The sequence below is a fragment of the Cherax quadricarinatus genome, chromosome 43 (genome assembly GCF_038502225.1).
Source record: "Cherax quadricarinatus isolate ZL_2023a chromosome 43, ASM3850222v1, whole genome shotgun sequence".
NCBI classification, from domain to species: Eukaryota; Metazoa; Arthropoda; class Malacostraca; order Decapoda; family Parastacidae; genus Cherax; species Cherax quadricarinatus.
This window is the reverse complement of record NC_091334.1, coordinates 28,791,233-28,811,817: the sequence shown is the minus strand read 5'-3', so window position 1 is coordinate 28,811,817 and position 20,585 is coordinate 28,791,233. Positions and strand designations below refer to the sequence as shown.

General features: G+C 39.6%; 1 protein-coding gene across 1 annotated transcript in view; it reads right to left on the bottom strand.

Annotated features, from left to right (window-relative positions):
• The window catches only part of LOC138853896 (uncharacterized), a 67,679-nt gene extending 50,187 nt beyond the window's left edge, over positions 1 to 17,492 (bottom strand). The window contains exon 1 of the mRNA XM_070093479.1: positions 17,349 to 17,492. The gene's annotated coding sequence lies outside the window, so the exon portion shown is untranslated. The remainder of the gene's footprint in view (positions 1 to 17,348) is intronic.
• Between the last annotated feature and the right edge of the window lie 3,093 nt (positions 17,493 to 20,585).

Genomic DNA, 20,585 nt, shown 5'->3' with positions numbered 1-20,585 from the left:
TGCTAGAGGGGGTCAGTAAGTTGACCTAGTATTCTCCGGTAGAAGTCGCATAGAAAAAGGCAGGAGGTAATAATCTACCTATAGATCATAAGCTTGTGACCTCCATGGAAGCGATCAAGTACGTAGATACTTATGAAGCCGATTGCATCCTAAGTGATGAGACCACTAAGATGCTTCCCACCAGCACTGTACGGACAGAGGTCATCGGGGAATCACTTCTACTGGTGATCCGAGGACGGAAGCTGCGAGTGATTCATGATGCAAACCTCGAGGCCAGAAAGGTGCACGAGACGAGATTCCCGAGCCTGTCGCTGCTGACGTAAGCTCGGCCATATTATTGTCAACTGTCTCAAACTCCGAAGACAGTTTTTCAGATGCGGTAAGTGGAGTAACTTGGGTTCTCAACAATCCATCGGCATCACTGCTTCTCTAACCAGAGCAAAGTAGATGCGTGTATGGTCCCTTTCATATCTTCAGTCAGATTTGAATAAAGGAGAATGATTCACCAGGACAGGTGACCTCGTTCAGGGACACAGTTATCTACTGTTCCCTTCTTTGAGAGGAAATACTCCCAATCTCGGCTCTGTTAGAAATACTTTACAGATTATTTAACTGTAAATAGCAAAATAAGGCACAATACCGTGACTGGAACGATACACAAATAACCCGCACAGACTTAGAGAGCACAAAAATAGTGTTAGGCTTGCCGACACTAATAATGCTCTTTTCTGTCACGTCAGAGATCACAGTTATCCTATTGACTGGTCTTCTGCTAAAACTGTCTTCCCTACTTCCAGCTCTAACAGTCGCCGTCTGGTTGAATTCTCCTTAATACACAACTTTCCTTGTATGAATCTTAGTCGTGGCTCCGTCTCTGTAGATGCCTTCCTCTCCCACTACATTGTAAAATGCTCCAAACTTCAGAACACCCGTGACTTAACCTGACTCCTCATTTTTTCTTTTTTTTTCTTCTTCTCCCTCTTCCCCTTTCCTCTTTCCTTTTCATCCTCTGGGTTGTCTTTCTTTCTTCTGTCTCGCGTTTCTGTTCCTTCATTGTTTATTTCACCACTTCCCCTTCCCCCCACCTCTGTGCACTTGCTCTCCCTCTGTGGGCACCTAGCTCCCTTGCAGTGCTCCCCTTTCTTTGTATTTGACTGGCTCCTCCTCCTTATTCCCCACTACTACCACTACCACTACTACTACTACTTCTACTGCTACTACTACTACTACTACTACTACTACTACTACTACTACTACCACCACCACCACTGCCTCTTCCTGCCTATATATATCCGTCCTGCTCCACTTCTAGTTAGTGTGACTTTGTAAATGGTCCAAGTCGGACCGAAACGTCGTCGTAAGCTTCTCTCTTCTATGTGCAGGTTATTTGTGTATCTAACTGTAGGTGTATCAGGTGAGGTTCCCTGAAAGAAGTTAAACTTTTACTCATTAAGACATATTGGGCCCCATTCTGTTGTGATTCTGCTGAAAGCTCTATCTCCTCTCCAACTATGGCTTTATCACTGGCAATGGCCAACGGAAAGTCTGGTAAGAATGTTGACCTTAGCAAGGCAGACTCGGATCTTGGGATGGACACGTTGTTTTATGATTACAGCTGGCTAAGGCCAAGGCCTCGTAAAGAAAGATTCCTAGTCAAGCCTTCCTATTTCTGGGTATCAGGATTACCAGGTGCTTCCCACTCCGTGCTCGACGGAGCGACCTTCAAGGAAGAGTAACAGAGGGACCCCTACTCTTTGCTTTCAAGTGAGCAATTTCTGAAGGCGACGCTGTGCCCCCTACTAAATATACAATTACAAATTATTTCTTAATAATTTAACCTAGTGGCAAGTAAGGGAGATGTGCACTGCTGATAAGTTAATCGTGCCCCAAAAAAGTTTAAGTCACAGAATTAGAGGGTTGCCCATAATTCATCCACATTTGGGTTTCACAAAAGCTATGTGGAAAAAGGCATTTATGTACAGTTCAATACATTTATTAAAGGAAACGTTTCGCAACGAGTAGCTTTTTCAGTCCTAATACAGAGAAAACTAAGACAACGCGTATACATAGTGGCAGGAGTCAGGTGAAGTCAGCAAGGCTGTATGGTTTACCGAAGACCCACAAACCAAATGTGCCTATGAGACCTATTACATCTGGAATCGGCAGCGCCCCACACAGCCTGGAAAGAGTTTTGGCGAAATATTTATCTAAGCTCCTGGGTACAATTGGTCAGGCTCACCTGAAGCATTCGGGTGACCTTCTTAACCGTATCAGGGATCTCGACATGAGTGATAAGAAACTTGCAAGTTTCGACGTGACTGCCTTATTCACCAATGTCCCAGCTGATCAAGCCATTGATCTTCTTCGCAGGGTGATTAACGATGATAGAGTTACCTGTACCCCGCCAAGATTTTGTGAGCCTTGTCGAACTTTGTGTTCGTTATAACTGCTTTAGGTTTGAGGATAAGAAATACAAACAACTTTTCGGGCTAGCCATGGGATCCCCTCGTAGTGCAGTTCTTGGCAATTTATATATGGAGGACCTGGAATCCAGACGGATTCTCAGTAACATCCCTTGTTCAGTTACATGGATGCGGTACGTTGATGATATTTTGGTCATTGTACTCAAAAATCTATGCGTACATGGCATCCTCAACGCCATCAACACTCTGGAACCTACTATTAAATTTACACTAGAGGAGGAGAAGGACAACCAATTACCTTATATCGACGTTCTCCTACGCACTGGGGAAAACAGACTTTCTTTTAAAGTCTACCGGAAACCTACATACAAGAACGATCTTCTACATATCTTCTCTCACCATGACACCAGAACTAAAAGAAGGGTAGTTGTTGGCTTCTTTCTGAGAGCCTACAGAATTTCCAGTCCGCAGTTCCTCGAAGAAGAATGTACATACATCACCAACTCTTTTAGTTCACTACACTTTCCCCTGCACTTCATAGGTGACTGCAGGAAACGTGCGACACGTATCCTCAGCAAGACCAACACCAGTCAAGTTGAAGAAAAGCCTGCAAGTTACATCGTTTTACCGGTCAGCAACGTTGCCACTAACGTTTCAAAAATGTTTGACAGAAAACTGGCTAAAATATTTACCAGCTCTTCAACTACTATTAGGAACCTGATACAAAAACCCAAGCATGATTCTGGAACAAGTGCAGGAATTTACACTATACCATGTGGGGTGTGTGACAAAGTATATGTAGGGGAAACAGCCAGATCTCTGGACATTATGATAGCAGAACACAAAAATGCTTGCAGAAATGATGATCGTAAAAACTCGTGTGTTCAACATAGGGACGATGTTGGACACCTCATGAAATTCAGTGAGGCTAAGCTAGTGATTAATGAAGACGACTTAAGATGGAGAAAATGCATAGAAGCTGCACTAATTGCTGTCAGTAACACTATAAAGCAAAAGTCCGGTAGTTACAGTATCTCAAAATTACTAATCAACAGGATATTACCCATTCTGGAAACTGCTGTTACATGATGTCAACAGGTCCTTCTGTAGCCATCCGTCTCACCTCCTTAGTTCCACTACTACTACTACTACTACTACTACCACCTCTACCCACACGACGCTTCACCTGACTCCTGCCACTATATATACACATTGTCTTAGTTTTCTCTGTATTAGGACTGAAGAAGTCACTCGTGGAGAAACGTTTCCTTTAATAAATGTCCTGAACTGTACATAAGTGTCTTTTTCCACATCTTGTCTGTATCACCATACCATTGCCTCTTCACAAAAACTATCATAATAGTAAACATATTGATTGGCCAGGTTTACTACGAGATGTCCGGAGCTACATCAGGTGCTGCCGTGAGAGTCAACAAGTGGGGAAAACCCGGACACTACAACAAACCTGCGTCACTTCGTTCCATACCAGCTGATGAAGAACCTTTTGGAGACTGTGTAGGACCTTTACCTAAAGCCAAACCAGGTAACCAGTTTATCTAACTATGAAGATTAACTATTATGGATAAAACCAACAGGTATCCTGGGGCAGTGTCTATGTGTAATATTAACACAAATCTTATAACCCCTCATTAGATTTATATCCCAAGTGGGAATTCCATGGATTGTTTAAAGTAAATAAAATGCTAATTTTACTTCTAAAGTTTTAAGAGAAGTGTTGAGCATATTAGATATTAATCAAAACCTTTCCTCAGATTATCTCAATCGAAGAACACTGAAATTTTTTTACTAAAAATTGAAAACCATGTTACATACTTATTGGCAGTATTTCCCTCCAGACTGGTATATATCTTTACCTCTACTGCTTTTTTTTCTGTGAAACTGCAAGAATTCACAGGGTACAGTTCTTTTGAATTGATTTTTGGTCATGAGGTCCACTGCAAGTGTTTGAAAAAGGATGGCTTGGATGCTGTGAAGTCTCCATCTGATCCCAAAGCAAAACTACACCTAGCACGTCAGATGGTCAAGTACAACCTTAAAAATATCCTGGTTAACATGAGACAGAGGTATGACAAGGCATCAAACCTTCGTTCATTTAATAACGCAGAAAAAGTGTTGATCCAGGAACCTGTGCCTGGTCACACTTTAAAGACGACGCAGAAAAATTCAGATCTTAACTATGTGGTAGCGCCACTCAACAAACCTGAAACAAGGCCAAATTAAAAACTTCTGAGTCACTTTATTCCCCGATAATGACATTGTCTCCTATGCCTACGGACCTTGATGACAATCCTGACTCCTTGAATAAAGTTCTAGAGGTTCAACTATGACTTCCTAACTCAGGTCTACTTCAGAACCCTCACCCTCTTTTCGGGACTTATGGAGGCCCAAATGACTGATCTTTCCATCTTCTGTAGTCCTATCCAGACACATTTTCAGATATTCTGATTATATGCAGTCTTGGTTTTCATGATGTAGGTTTAGGCTCTGCTAAACCTATTAAACTCTCTCCCTACAGAGCTAACCCAAAGAAGCAGAAACTAACACAAGTACATGGGCCTCTTCTTGCATCCTTGTAAAAAATACTTGACAGGTGAGTACAAATGTGTACATACTACCGCCAGGTGAATGAGGTCACATTGCCGGATGCTTATTCTCTTTCCAGTAATGACGATGTAGTAGATTTAATGGGTAAAGACAATTTTGTCTCACAATTAGACCTCAAGCTCCCATAACTGACAAGGCCAAGTAAATATCTGCCTTCATAATTTCAAGACATTAAGAGTATGCAGAAACTCTGTTTGACATGAGGAACTCACCAGCCACATTCCAGAAATTAATTCTCTACTCTAATGAAGTGTAGTAGGTACTGAGGCTTACCGGAATGATTTAGCTGGGATTTCTGATACTTGGCAAGAAAGTATTTCTCGACTTAAAGATCTTTTTGAGAGATTTAGAAAATATAAGTTAATGGTAAGCCTCAAGAAGACATCCTTTAGCTAGTCTACATGAAGTTGGAGAAGGCAAAGTGGCATCCAGATCTGCCATTGTTTTGGCCATTCAAAACTATTCAGTGTCCAAAGATAAAGAAAAGAATCCTAAGAAAGGTTTCTCAGAATGATAAGATTTTACTGTGAATTTTGAAGTATTTTTTATTTTTATTTTTTTTGACATTGTAGCCCCCTTCCCTAACCTCCTTTACCAGCCCTAGAAAAAAAAATTAACTTAGCCCTTTTCTTGCCAAGAACGGGGTCTTCTATAAAATTGAAAGGTTGGTGTGTGCAGCCCGGTATTGCTGAGTCCACGTTATGCCAAGTCTTTCTTCCCCTGCAGGTGGCTGCCTGTCAAGTACAAGTTAGTGTAGTTATACTTGAACTTTCTGGTGAAGGACACCTTCACCCAGGCTGGTACTTTACACTCAAGTGTGAGGGACACCTTCACCCAGGCTGTTAGTTTACACCCAAGTGTGAGGGACACCTTCACCCAGGCTGTTAGTTTACACTCAAGTGTGAGGGACACCTTCACCCAGGCTGTTAGTTTACACTTTCTGCTGTTACTTTACACTCAAGTGTGAGGGACACCTTCACCCAGGCTGTTACTTTACACTCAAGTGTGAGGAACACCTTCACCCAGGCTGTTACTTTACACTCAAGTGTGAGGAACACCTTCACCCAGGCTGTTACTTTACACTCAAGTGTGAGGAACACCTTCACCCAGGCTGTTACTTTACACCCAAGTGTGAGGGACACCTTCACCCCGGCTGTTACTTTACACTCAAGTGTGAGGAACACCTTCATCCAGGCTTACTTTACACTCAAGTGTGAGGGACACCTTCATCCAGGCTGTTACTTTACACTCAAGTGTGAGGGACACCTTCACCCCGGCTGTTACTTTACACTCAAGTGTGAGGAACACCTTCACCCAGGCTGTTACTTTACACTCAAGTGTGAGGGACACCTTCATCCAGGCTGTTACTTTACACTCAAGTGTGAGGGACACCTTCACCCAGGCTGTTACTTTACACTCAAGTGTGAGGAACACCTTCATCCAGGCTTACTTTACACTCAAGTGTGAGGGACACCTTCACCCAGGCTGTTACTTTACACTCAAGTGTGAGGGACACCTTCATCCAGGCTGTTACTTTACACTCAAGTGTGAGGGACACCTTCACCCAGGCTGTTACTTTACACTCAAGTGTGAGGGACACCTTCATCCAGGCTGTTACTTTACACTCAAGTGTGAGGGACACCTTCATCCAGGCTGTTACTTTACACTCAAGTGTGAGGGACACCTTCATCCAGGCTGTTACTTTACACTCAAGTGTGAGGGACACCTTCATCCAGGCTGTTACTTTACACTCAAGTGTGAGGGACACCTTCATCCAGGCTTACTTTACACTCAAGTGTAAGGGACACCTTCATCCAGGCTGTTACTTTACACTCAAGTGTGAGGGACACCTTCATCCAGGCTGTTACTTTACACTCAAGTGTGAGGGACACCTTCACCCAGGCTGTTACTTTACACTCAAGTGTGAGGGACACCTTCATCCAGGCTGTTACTTTACACTCAAGTGTGAGGGACACCTTCATCCAGGCTGTTACTTTACACTCAAGTGTGAGGGACACCTTCACCCAGGCTGTTACTTTACACTCAAGTGTGAGGGACACCTTCACCCAGGCTGTTACTTTACACTCAAGTGTGAGGGACACCTTCATCCAGGCTGTTACTTTACACTCAAGTGTGAGGGACACCTTCATCCAGGCTGTTACTTTACACTCAAGTGTGAGGAACACCTTCACCCAGGCTGTTACTTTACACTCAAGTGTGAGGGACACCTTCATCCAGGCTGTTACTTTACACTCAAGTGTGAGGGACACCTTCACCCAGGCTGTTACTTTACACTCAAGTGTGAGGGACACCTTCACCCAGGCTGTTACTTTACACTCAAGTGTGAGGGACACCTTCATCCAGGCTGTTACTTTACACTCAAGTGTGAGGGACACCTTCATCCAGGCTGTTACTTTACACTCAAGTGTGAGGGACACCTTCATCCAGGCTGTTACTTTACACTCAAGTGTGAGGGACACCTTCACCCAGGCTGTTACTTTACACTCAAGTGTGAGGGACACCTTCACCCAGGCTGTTACTTTACACCCAAGTGTGAGGGACACCTTCATCCAGGCTGTTACTTTACACCCAAGTGTGAGGAACACCTTCATCCAGGCTGTTACTTTACACCCAAGTGTGAGGAACACCTTCATCCAGGCTGTTACTTTACACCCAAGTGTGAGGGACACCTTCACCCAGGCTGTTACTTTACACCCAAGTGTGAGGGACACCTTCACCCAGGCTGTTAGTTTACACTCAAGTGTGAGGGACACCTTCACCCAGGCTGTTAGTTTACACCCAAGTGTGAGGGACACCTTCACCCAGGCTGTTGGTTTACACTCAAGTGTGAGGGACACCTTCACCCAGGCTGTTAGTTTACACTCAAGTGTGAGGGACACCTTCATCCAGGCTGTTACTTTACACTCAAGTGTGAGGGACACCTTCATCCAGGCTGTTACTTTACACTCAAGTGTGAGGGACACCTTCATCCAGGCTGTTACTTTACACTCAAGTGTGAGGGACACCTTCACCCAGGCTGTTACTTTACACTCAAGTGTGAGGGACACCTTCATCCAGGCTGTTACTTTACACTCAAGTGTGAGGGACACCTTCACCCAGGCTGTTACTTTACACTCAAGTGTGAGGGACACCTTCATCCAGGCTGTTACTTTACACTCAAGTGTGAGGGACACCTTCATCCAGGCTGTTACTTTACACTCAAGTGTGAGGGACACCTTCATCCAGGCTGTTACTTTACACTCAAGTGTGAGGGACACCTTCACCCAGGCTGTTACTTTACACTCAAGTGTGAGGGACACCTTCATCCAGGCTGTTACTTTACACTCAAGTGTGAGGGACACCTTCACCCAGGCTGTTACTTTACACTCAAGTGTGAGGAACACCTTCATCCAGGCTGTTACTTTACACCCAAGTGTGAGGAACACCTTCATCCAGGCTGTTACTTTACACCCAAGTGTGAGGAACACCTTCATCCAGGCTGTTACTTTACACCCAAGTGTGAGGAACACCTTCATCCAGGCTGTTACTTTACACTCAAGTTGAAGACATTCCAACCAGCCTACATTATACACTGTACATTAAACAAAGTACATTATACACTGTACATTATACACTGTACATTATACACTGTACATTATAAACTGTACATTATACACTGTACATTATACACTGTACATTATACACTGTACATTATACACTGTACATTATACACTGTACATTATACACTGTACATTATACACTGTACATTATACACTGTACATTATACACTGTACATTATACACTGTACATTATACACTGTACATTATAAACTGTACATTATACACTGTACATTATACACTGTACATTATACACTGTACATTATACACTGTACATTATACACTGTACATTATACACTGTACATTATAAACTGTACATTATACACTGTACATTATACACTGTACATTATACACTGTACATTATACACTGTACATTATACACTGTACATTATACACTGTACATTATACACTGTACATTATACACTGTACATTATACACTGTACATTATACACTGTACATTATACACTGTACATTATAAACTGTACATTATACACTGTACATTATACACTGTACATTATACACTGTACATTAAACAAAGTACATTATACATTGTACATTATACAATGCACATTATACACTGTACATTATGCACTGTACATTATACACTGTACATTGTACACTGTACATTAAACAAAGTACATTATACACTGTACATCACACACTGTACATCACACACTGTACATCACATACACTGTACATCACATACACTGTACATCACACACTGTACATCACACACTGTACATCATACACTGTACATCACACACTGTACATTGTACACTGTACATTAAACAAAGTACATTATACATTGTACATTATACACTGTACATTATACACTGTACATTATGCACTGTACATTATACACTGTACATTGTACACTGTACATTAAACAAAGTACATTATACACTGTACATTATACACTGTACATTATACACTGTACATTATACACTGTACATTATACACTGTACATTATACACTACATTATACACTGTACATTATACACTGTACATTATACACTGTACATTATACACTGTACATTATACACTGTACATTGTGCACTGTACATTATACACTGTACATTATACACTGTACATTATACACTGTACATTATACACTGTACATTATACACTGTACATTATACACTGTACATTATACACTGTACATTATACACTGTACATTATACACTGTACATTATACACTGTACATTATACACTGTACATTATACACTGTACATTATACACTGTACATTATACACTGTACATTATACACTGTACATTATACACTGTACATTATACACTGTACATTATACACTGTACATTATACGCTGCATATTATACACTATACATTATATACCGTACATCATATGCTGTATATCATACACTGCACATTATACAATGTACATTATACACTGTACATTATACACTGTACATTGTTCACTGTACATTATACAAAGTACATTATACACTGTACATTATACACTGTACATTATACACTATACATTATACACTGTACATTATACACTGTACATTATACACTGTACATTATACACTGTACATTATACACTGTACATTATACACTGTACATTATACACTGTACATTATACACTGTACATTATACACTGTACATTATACACTGTACATTATACACTGTACATTATACACTGTACATTATACACTGTACATTATACACTGTACATTATACACTGTACATTATACACTGTACATTATACACTGTACATTATACACTGTACATTATACACTGTACATTATACACTGTACATTATACACTGTACATTATACACTGTACATTATACACTGTACATTATACACTGTACATTATACACTGTACATTATACACTGTACATTATACACTGTACGTTATACACTGTACATTATACACTGTACATTATACACTGTACGTTATACACTGTACATTATACAAAGTACATTATACACTGTACATTATACACAGTACATTATACACTGTACATTATACAAAGTACATTATACACTGTACATTATACACTGTACATTATACACTGTACATTATACAAAGTACATTATACACTGTACATTATACACTGTACATTATACACTGTACATTATACACTGTACATTATACACTGTACATTATACACTGTACATTATACACTGTACATTATACACTGTACATTATACACTGTACATTATACACTGTACATTATACACTGTATATTATACACTGTACATTATACACTGTACATTATACGCTGTACATTATACACTGTACATTATACACTGTACATTATACACTGTACATTATACACTGTACTTTATACACCATACATTACACACTGTACATTATACACTGTACATTATACACTGTACATTATACACTGTACATTATACACTGTACATTGTACACTGTACATTAAACAAAGTACATTATACATTGTACATTATACACTGTACATTATACACTGTACATTATACAAAGTACATTATACACTGTACATTATACACTGTACGTTATACACTGTACATTATACACTGTACATTATACACTGTACATTATACACTGTACATTGTACACTGTACATTAAACAAAGTACATTATACACTGTACATTATACACTGTACATTGTACACTGTACATTAAACAAAGTACATTATACACTGTACTTTATACACTGTACTTTATACACCATACATTATACACTGTACATTATACACTGTACATTATACACTGTACATTATACACTGTACATTACACACTGTACATTATACACTGTACATTATACACTGTACATTATACACTGTACATTATACACTGTACATTATACACTGTACATTATACACTGTACATTATACACTGTACATTATACACTGTACATTATACACTGTACATTATACACTGTACATTATACACTGTACATTATACACTGTACATTATACACTGTACATTATACACTGTACATTATACACTGTACATTATACACTGTACATTATACACTGTACATTATACACTGTACATTATACACTGTACATTATACACTGTACATTATACACTATACATTATACACTGTACATTATACACTGTACATTATACACTGTACATTATACACTGTACATTATACACTGTACATTATACACTGTACATTATACACTGTACATAACACACTGTAGATCATGCACTGTACATACACTGTACATCACACACTGTACATCACACACTGCACATCACACACTGTACATCATACACTGTACATCTCACACTGTACATCACACACTGTACATCACATACACTGTACATCACACACTGTACATCACACCTTGTACATCACATACACTGTACATCACACACTGTACATCACACACTGTACATCACACACTGTACATCATACACTGTACATTATACACTGTACATTATACACTGTACATTATACACTGTACATTAAGCACTGTACATGATACACTGTACATTATACACTGTACATTATACACTGTACATTATACATTATACACTATACATTATACACTGTACATTATACACTGTACATTATACACTGTACATTATACACTGTACATTATACACTGTACATTATACACTGTACATTATACACTGTACATTATACACTGTACATTATACACTGTACATTATACACTGTACATTATACACTGTACATTATACACTGTACATTATACTGTACATTATACACTGTACATTATACACTGTACATTATACGCTGTACATTATACACTGTACATTATACACTGTACATTATACACTGTACATTATACACTGTACATTATACACTGTACATTATACACTGTACATTATACACTGTACATTATACACTGTACATTATACACTGTACATTATACACTGTACATTATACACTGTACATTATACACTGTACATTATACACTATACATTATACACTGTACATTATTCACTGTACATTATACACTGTACATTATACACTGTACATTATACACTGTATATTATACACTGTACATTATACACTGTACATTATACACTATACATTATACACTGTACATTATACACTGTACATTATACACTATACATTATACACTGTACATTATACACTGTACATTATACACTGTACATTATACACTGTACATTATACACTGTACATTATACACTGTACATTATACACTGTACATTATACACTGTACTTTATACACCATACATTATACACTGTACATTATACACTGTACATTGTACACTGTACATTATACACTGTACTTTATACACCATACATTATACACTGTACATTATACACTGTACATTATACACTGTACTTTATACATCATACATTATACACTGTACATTATACACTGTACATTATACACTATACATTATACACTGTACATTATACACTGTACATTATACACTGTACATTATACACTGTACATTATACACTGTACATTATACACTGTACATTATACACTGTACATTATACACTGTACATTATACACTGTACATTATACACTGTACATTATACACTGTACATTATACACTGTACATTATACACTGTACATTATACACTGTACATTATACACTGTACATTATACACTGTACATTATACACTGTACATTATACACTGTACATTATACACTGTACATTATACACTGTACATTATACACTGTACATTATACACTGTACATTATACACTGTACATTATACACTGTACATTATACACTGTACATTATACACTGTACATTGTACACTGTACATTAAACAAAGTACATTATACATTGTACATTATACACTGTACATTATACACTGTACATTATACACTGTACATTATACACTGTACATTGTACACTGTACATTAAACAAAGTACATTATACACTGTACATTATACACTGTACATTATACACTGTACATTGTACACTGTACATTAAACAAAGTACATTATACACTGTACATTATACACTGTACATTGTACACTGTACATTAAACAAAGTACATTATACACTGTACTTTATACACTGTACTTTATACACCATACATTATACACTCTACATTATACACTGTACATTATACACTGTACATTATACACTGTACATTATACACTGTACATTACACACTGTACATTATACACTGTACATTATACACCGTACATTATACACTGTACATTATACACTGTACATTGTGCACTGTACATTATACACTGTACATTATACACTGTACATTATACACTGTACATTATACACTGTACATTATACACTATGCATTATACACTGTACATTATACACTGTACATTATACACTGTACATTATACACTGTACGTTATACACTGTACGTTATACACTGTACATTATACACTGTATGTTATACACTGTACATTATACACTAAACATTATACACTATACATTATACACTATACATTATACACTGTACATTATACACTGTACATTATACAATATACATTATACACTGTACATTATACACTGTACATTATACACTGTACATTATACACTGTACATTGTGCACTGTACATTATACAAAGTACATTATACACTGTACATTATACACTGTACATTATACACTATACATTATACACTGTACATTATACACTGTACATTATACACTGTACATTATACACTGTACATTGTGCACTGTACATTATACAAAGTACATTATACACTGTACATTATACACTGTACATTATACACTATACATTATACACTGTACATTATACACTGTACATTATACACTGTACATTATTCACTGTACATTATACACTGTACATTATACACTGTACATTATACACTATACATTACACACTGTACATTATACACTGTACATTATACACTGTACATTATACACTATACATTATACACTGTACATTATTCACTGTACATTATACACTGTACATTATACACTGTACATTATACACTGTATATTATACACTGTACATTATACACTGTACAATGTGCACTGTACATTATACAAAGTACATTATACACTGTACGTTATACACTGTACATTATACACTGTACGTTATACACTGTACATTATACACTGTACATTATACACTATATATTATACACTGTACATTATACACTGTACATTATACACTGTACATTATACACTATACATTATACACTGTACATTATACACTGTACGTTATACACTGTACATTATACACTGTACATTATACACTGTACATTATACACTGTACATTATACAAAGTACATTATACACTGTACATTACACACAGTACATTATACGCTGTACATTATACAAAGTACATTATACACTGTACATTATACAAAGTACATTATACACTGTACATTATACACTGCACATTATACAAAGTACATTATACACTGTACATTATACGCTGTACATTATACAAAGTACATTATACACTGTACATTATACACTGTACATTATACACTGTATATTATACACTGTACATTATACACTGTACATTATACGCTGTACATTATACACTGTACATTATACACTGTACATTATACACTGTACATTATACACTGTACATTATACACTGTACATTGTGCACTGTACATTATACAAAGTACATTATACACTGTACATCATACACTGTACATCACACACTGTACATCACACACTGTACATCACACACTGTACATCACACACTGTACATCATACACTGTACATCACACACTGTACATTATACACTGTACATTATAAACTGTACATTATGCACTGTACATTATACACTGTACATTATACACTCTACATTATACACTGTACATTATACACTGTACATTATGCACTGTACATTATACACTGTGCATTATAAACTGTAAAATATTCACTGTACATTACACACTGTACATTATACACTGTACATTATACACTGTACATTATACACAGTACATTATACACTGTACATTATATACTGTACATTATACACTGTACATTATACACTGTACATTATACACTGTACATTATACATCGTACATTACACACTGTACATTATACACTGTACATTATACACAGTACATTATACACTGTACATTATACACTGTACATTATACACTGTACATTATACACTGTACATTATACACTGTACATTATACACTGTACATTATACACTATACATTATACACTGTACATTATACACTGTACATTATACACTGTACATTGTGCACTGTACATTATACAAAGTACATTATACACTGTACATTATACACTGTACATTATACACTATACAATATACACTGTACATTATACACTGTACATTATACACTGTACATTATACACTGTACATTGTGCACTGTACATTATACAAAGTACATTATACACTGTACGTTATGCACTGTACATTATACACTATACATTATACACTGTACATTATACACTGTACATTATACACTGTACATTATACACTGTACATTATACACTGTACAATGTGCACTGTACATTATACAACGTACATTATACACTGTACGTTATACACTGTACATTATACACTGTACGTTATACACTGTACATTATACACTGTACATTATACACTATACATTATACACTGTACATTATACACTGTACATTATACACTATACATTATACACTGTACATTATACACTGTACATTATACACTGTACATTATACACTGTACATTATACACTGTACATTATACACTGTACATTATACACTGTACATTATACACTGTACATTATACACTGTACATTATACAAAGTACATTATACACTGTACATTATACACTGTACATTATACAAAGTACATTATACACTGTACATTATACAAAGTACATTATACACTGTACATTATACGCTGTACATTATACACTGTACATTATACACTGTACATTATACACTGTACATTATACACTGTACAATGTGCACTGTACATTATACAAAGTACATTATACACTGTACGTTATACACTGTACATTATACACTGTACGTTATACACTGTACATTATACACTGTACATTATACACTATACATTATACACTGTACATTATACACTGTACATTATACACTGTACATTATACACTGTACATTATACACTGTACATTATACACTGTACATTATACGCTGTACATTATACACTGTACATTATACACTGTACATTATACACTGTACATTATACACTGTACATTATACACTGTACATTGTGCACTGTACATTATACAAAGTACATTATACACTGTACATTATACACTGTACATTATACACTGTACATTATACACTGTACATTAAGCACTGTACATTATACACTGTACATTATACACTGTACATTATACACTGTACATTATAAACTGTATATTATGCACTGTACATTATACACTGTCCATTATACACTGTCCATTATACACTGTACATTATACACTGTACATTATACACTGTACATTATACACTGTTCATTATACACAGTACATTATACACTGTACATTATACACTGTACATTATACACTGTACATTATACACTGTACATTATACACAGTACATTATACACTGTACATTATACACTGTACATTATACACTGTACATTATACACTGTACATTATGCACTGTACATTATACACTGCACATTATACACCACACATTATACACTGCACATTATACACCACACATTATACACTGCACATTATACACCACACATTATACACTGCACATTATACACCACACATTATACACTGCACACTGCATTACTCACAATGAATTCCTGTGTATTTTCTGACTTATTAAGATGTATTACAGAGCGCTAAAACGGTATGAGCCCATGTCACTTAAAACACTTCAGTATTTTTAACTGTGTAGTAATGATTGTGTACAGTCTGGTGGTCAGACCTCCGTGATGGTCGACGCCAGACTGTTGTGTGGCGGTGGTGTCACCGTGATGTGGTGGTGGGTGGGTGTCACGGTGATGTGGTGGTGGGTGGGTGTCACGGTGATATGGTGGTAGGTGGGTGTCACGGTGATGTGGTGGTGGGTGGGTGTCAGGGTGGTTGATGTGGTGGTAGGTGGGTGTCACGGTGATGTGGTGGTGGGTGGGTGTCACGGTGATGTGGTGGTGGGTGGGTGTCACGGTGATGTGGTGGTGGGTGGGTGTCAGGGTGATGTGGTGGTGGGTGGGTGTCAGGGTGGTTGATGTGGTAAGTGGGTGTCACGGTGATGTGGTGGTGGGTGGGTGTCAGGCTGATGTGGTGGTGGGTGGGTGTCACGGTGGTTGATGTGGTAAGTGGGTGTCACGGTGATGTGGTGGTGGGTGGGAGTCAGGGTGGTTGATGTGGTGGTAAGTGGGTGTCTGGGTGGTTGATGTGGTGGTAGGTGGGTGTCAGGGTGGTTGATGTGGTGGTAGGTGGGTGTCACGGTGGATGATGTGGTGGTAGGTGGGTGTCAGGGTGATGTGGTGGTGGGTGGGTGTTACAGTGATGTGGTGGTGGGTGGGTGTCAGGGTGATGTGGTGGTGGGTGGGTGTTACAGTGATGTGGTGGTGGGTGGGTGTCAGGGTGATGTGGTGGTGGGTGGGTGTCACGGTGGTTGATTTGGTGGTTAGTGGGTGTCAGGGTGATGTGGTGGTGGGTGGGTGTCACCGTGATGTGGTGGTGGGTGGGTGTTACAGTGATGTGGTGGTGGGTGGGTGTCAGGGTGATGTGGTGGTGGGTGGGTGTTACAGTGATGTGGTGGTGGGTGGGTGTCAGGGTGATGTGGTGGTGGGTGGGTGTCACGGTGGTTGATGTGGTGGTGGGTGGGTGTCAGGGTGATGTGGTGGTGGGTGGGTGTCACGGTGATGTGGAGGTGGGTGGGTGTCACGGTGATGTGGTAGTGGGTGGGTGTCACGGTGATGTGGTGGGTGGGTGTCAGGGTGGTTGATGTGGTGGTAAGTGGGTGTCACGGTGGTTGATGTGGTGGTAGGTGGGTGTCACAGTGATGTGGTGGTAGGTGGGTGTCAGGGTGGTTGATGTGGTGGTAGGTGGGTGTCACGGTGGTTGATATGGTAAGTGGGTGTCAGGGTGGTGATGTGGTGGTAAGTGGGTGTCACGGTGTTTGATGTGGTGGTAAGTGGGTGTCACGGTGGTTGATGTGGTGGTAAGTGGGTGTGAGGGTGGTGATGTGGTGGTAAGTGGGTGTCACGGTGGTGATGTGGTGGTGAGTGGGTGTCACGGTGGTTGATGTGGTGGTAGGTGGGTGTCACGGTGTTTGATGTGGTGGTACGTGGGTGTCACGGTGCTTGATGTGGTGATAATTGGGTGTCACGGTGATGTGGTGGTGGGTGGGTGTCAGGGTGGTTGATGTGGTAGGTGGGTGTCACGGTGATGTGGTGGTGGGTGGGTGTCAGGGTAGTTGATGTGGTGGTAAGTGGGTGTCACGGTGGTGATGTGGTGGTAAGTGGGTGTCACGGTGGTTGATGTGGTGGTAAGTGGGTGTGAGGGTGGTGATGTGGTGGTAAGTGGGTGTCACGGTGGTGATGTGGTGGTAAGTGGGTGTCACGGTGGTGATGTGGTGGTAAGTGGGTGTTAGGGTGGTGATGTGGTGGTAAGTGGGTGTCACGGTGGTGATGTGGTGGTAAGTGGGTGTCACGGTGGTGATGTGGTGGTAAGTGGGTGTCACGGTGGTGATGTGGTGGTAAGTGGGTGTTAGGGTGGTGATGTGGTGGTAAGTGGGTGTCACGGTGGTGATGTGGTGGTAAGTGGGTGTCACGGTGGTGGTGTGGTGGTAAGTGGGTGTCACGGTGGTGATGTGGTAAGTGGGTGTCACGGTGGTGATGTGGTGGTAAGTGGGTGTTAGGGTGGTGATGTGGTGGTAAGTGGGTGTCAGGGTGGTTGATGTGGTGGTAAGTGGGTGTCACGGTGGTGATGTGGTGGTAAGTGGGTGTCACGGTGGTGATGTGGTGGTAAGTGGGTGTCACAATGCTTGATGTGGTGGTAAGTGGGTGTCAGGGTGGTTGATGTGGTGGTAAGTGTGTGTCACGGTGGTGATGTGGTGGTAAGTGGGTGTCACTGTCTTTGATGTGGTGGTAAGTGGGTGTCAGGGTGGTTGATGTGGTGGTAGGTGGGTATCACGGTGGATGATGTGGTGGTAAGTGGGTGTCAGGGTGGTTGATGTGGTGGTAGGTGTGTGTCAGGGTGGTTGACGTGGTGGTAGGTGGGTGTCACGGTGATTGATGTGGTGGTAGGTGAGTGTCAGGGTGGTTGATGTGGTGGTAGGTGGGTGGCAGGGTGGTTGATGTGGTGATAGGTGGGTGTCAGGGTGGTTGACGTGGTGGTAAGTTGGTTTCAGGGTGGTTAATGTGGTGGTAAGTGGGAATCACGGTGGTTGATGTGGTGGTAAGTGGGTGTAAGGGTGGTTGATGTGGTGGTAAGTGGGTGTCAGGGTGGTTGATGTGGTGGTAAGTGGGTGTCATGGTGGTTGATGTGGTGGTAAATGGCTGTCAGGGTGGTTGATGTGGTGGTAAGAGGGTGTCAGGGTGGTTTATGTGGTGGTAAGTGGGTGTCAGGGTGGTTGATGTGGTGGTAAGTGGGTGCCAGTGTCGTTGATGTGGTGGTAAGTGGGTGTCAGGGTGGTTGATGTGGTTGTAAGTGGGTGTCACGGTGGTTGATGTGGTGGTAAGTGGGAGTCAGGGTGGTTGATGTGGTGGTAAGTGGGTGTCAGGGTAGTTGATGTGGTGGTAAGTGGGTGACAGGGTGGTTGATGTGGTGGTAGGTGGGTGTCAGGGTGGTTGATGTGGTGGTAGGTGGGTATCAGGGTCGTTGATGTGGTGGAAGGTGGGTGTCACGGTGGTTGATGTGGTTGTAGGTGGGTGTCAGGGTGGTTGATGTGGTGGTAGGTGGGTGTCAGGGTGGTTGATGTGGTGGTAGGTGGGTGTCACGGTGGTTGATGTGGTGGTAGGTGGGTGTCACGGTGGTTGATGTGGTGGTAGGTGGGTGTCACGGTGGATGATGTGGTGGTA